The sequence below is a fragment of the Octopus bimaculoides genome, chromosome 5, assembly GCF_046866305.1.
Source record: "Octopus bimaculoides isolate indiv1 chromosome 5, ASM4686630v1, whole genome shotgun sequence".
In the NCBI taxonomy this organism is placed as follows: Eukaryota; Metazoa; Mollusca; class Cephalopoda; order Octopoda; family Octopodidae; genus Octopus; species Octopus bimaculoides.
The window spans coordinates 104,910,627-104,913,605 of NC_142932.1; positions in this window are offsets into that span (position 1 = coordinate 104,910,627).

Here is a 2,979-nt window from a genome sequence, read left to right on the forward strand (position 1 = left end):
CCTCTTGCTGCTATTCCAGAGATTCAGTCAGATGACAACATGTATTCAAGCATACTGTTGAGAGTAATCTCCTCCGGGATGGAACTTCTATTTTGTTTTACTTGGCCTGATTGAAATAACACCCAAATTTCACACAAATCATATCATGCTGTCTTAAATGATGCAAGGATATACTGGATAATAAAGTCTTGCATACACACACACACACACACACACACACACACACACACACACACACACACACACACACATATATTAGAAGTAATAACACCCAAATAACACCCAAATAATAACACCCAAATTTCACACAAATCATATCATGCTGTCTTAAATATACTGGATAATAAAGTCTTGCATACACACACACACACACACACACACACACACACACACACACACACATATTAGAAGTAATTAAGTTAATGTCTGGTCATAGAGTGACCAATAGTGTTGCATCCACAAAGGCCTTAGCCTCGCAAATGTCTTATCAGACTCTAAAGCTGAAGACAAATCTAGAGTGCTTTAGATAAAAAATATCTTGAAATACCAAAAAGTAAATTTATTCAATAAAATCGCCATTGGCTTCCCACGTATGTAATAGATATATTAATTGTGTCCATGTCCAGTCATAGAAAACTAATGCTTTCATGTCCACAAAGGGTTTAACCTCATTGACGTCTTTGTGGATGTGAAACTATTGGCCACTTTATGACCGAGATAAACTCAATTACTTTTAATACATTAATGCTTTATAGTGTGCGTTTCCAGATATATGATACATTGATGATATATATATAAGGAGGTAGGTAAGCATGTACATAGATAAACAGATTGTTTATCATTTGTTGGACAAGTGATTAAAGTCAAACAATGTGATATTTCAGATTTTAATACATACATACATACATACATACATACATACATACATATATATATATATATATATATATATATATACACACACACATATATGTATAAATAAATATAAAATACATCAAGTATAGAACATCACCAATGAGTGAAAATTATGTAGACACATGAGCGATAAGTACAGGGCGAATTACCAAAAAATATACAATAAGAAGGGGACATCACCATTGAGTGAAACATATGTAAACACATAATGAGAGACAAGTACGGGACAAAATACCAGAAGAAGTCTAACTCCTCCTCAGTTGTCAACTGATAATTACTCCCTCTTTTCAGCTTTCAGCGACAATATAGGAAAACTTCATAAAACATCACCATCCAGAAATTTTTAAAATATTAAATTTCTGGAGAGTTAGAGCTTTGAATGAACAAATAACTACAGAGTGGACATACAGAGTAAACAATGGACAAAGACAAACATTAAGGGTCATTAGGCCAAGACGCTTTGTAATGGGTAATGCCTGGGAGAAATTTTGAAAGGATAGAAGAGAAGAGAAGAAAATAGCAGAAGAGGAAAAATGTCAGGAGGCGAGAAAAAATGACATCCAGAGGCAAGAGAACATGTTTACAGCTGATGTTTGGGGGAACAAACATCAGCCGTAAAGATAAACCGAAAAAAGAAGCACACTCTAAGTTATAGAGCAGTATATATTAAAGTTAGATAAGGCTGGTTTAGGGGATTACCTCAGGTTTCACATCCATATAGAGGCCTTTAGCCAACAGATTTTGGGGTCTGATGATACACCATAAAGCTAAGCCCTTTATGGACATGAAACCTAAGGTAATCCCATAAACTGGCTTTATCTAACATATATACTTATATATAGGCGTAGGAGTGGCTGTGTGGTAAGTAGCTTGCTTACCAGCCACATGGTTCCGGGTTCAGTCCCACTGCGTGGCACCTTGGGCAAGTGTCTTCTACTATAGCCTCGGGCCGACCAAAGCCTTGTGAGTGGATTTGGTAGACGGAAACTGAAAGAAGCCCGTCGTATATATATATATATATATATATATATGTATGTATGTGTGTGTGTATATGTTTGTGTGTCTGTGTTTGTCCCCACAACATCGCTTAACAACCGATGCTGGTGTGTTTACGTCCTCGTAACTTAGCGGTTCGGCAAAAAAGACCGATGGAATAAGTACTAGGCTTACAAAGAATAAGTCCTGGGGTCGATTTGTTCGACTAAAGGCGGTGCTCCAGCATGGCCGCAGTCAAATGACTGAAACAAGTAAAAGAGTAAAAGAGTATCTATACTATATATAAAACAGAGATGTGTGTGTAATCGCTTATCACGTGAAAACGGCTTCACTATTTACTTCCATACTTGTCATACATGAATAATTTGACCTCGGATAAATCTTAGGCTCTTCATTTGATTTTTTAAATTAAAAATAAATAATATTGCTTTATATTTATGATTCACTTCTTTAAAAAGGTTCCTCAATGTCAACTTCCGGTATTGACGTAACAACGGCTTACATACTTGTGATGCAATGTCAACTTCCGGTATTGCGCGCGCGCATACACACGTGTGTCTTTGTAAATATGTTTGTATACATTTATGTAAGTGTGTGTTTGTAACAGACAGAGTATGTGGATGTATGTGTAACAGACAGAGTATGTGGATGTATGTGTGAGTGTGAGTGTGTGTGTGAGACAGAGTGAGAGCGGTGTGTATATAGTATTTACTCTCTCTCTCTCTCTCATACACACGCACACACACACACTCACACACAAAGATGTATGCATATTTATGCATGTACGTATACATGACAACAAACCTCTCGGATCTATTTCAAAATGGGGGCACCAGTTTTCATTTATGTTTTATGTAGTGTTTTTGGTACCGAAAGACTTTCAAACTTTGTATACTTATCTATTTTGTGTTATAGAACAGAAAAAAATTTTTGTATTCGAATTTATTTCATGTAAAAAATTGTCTTATTTCGATAATTTCTACTAATCACTGACGTCTATTCAGTTGAAAACAGCGCTGTAACGGTGTATATCGTATTAATCCCCTAACCCTAACCCTAACCCTAACC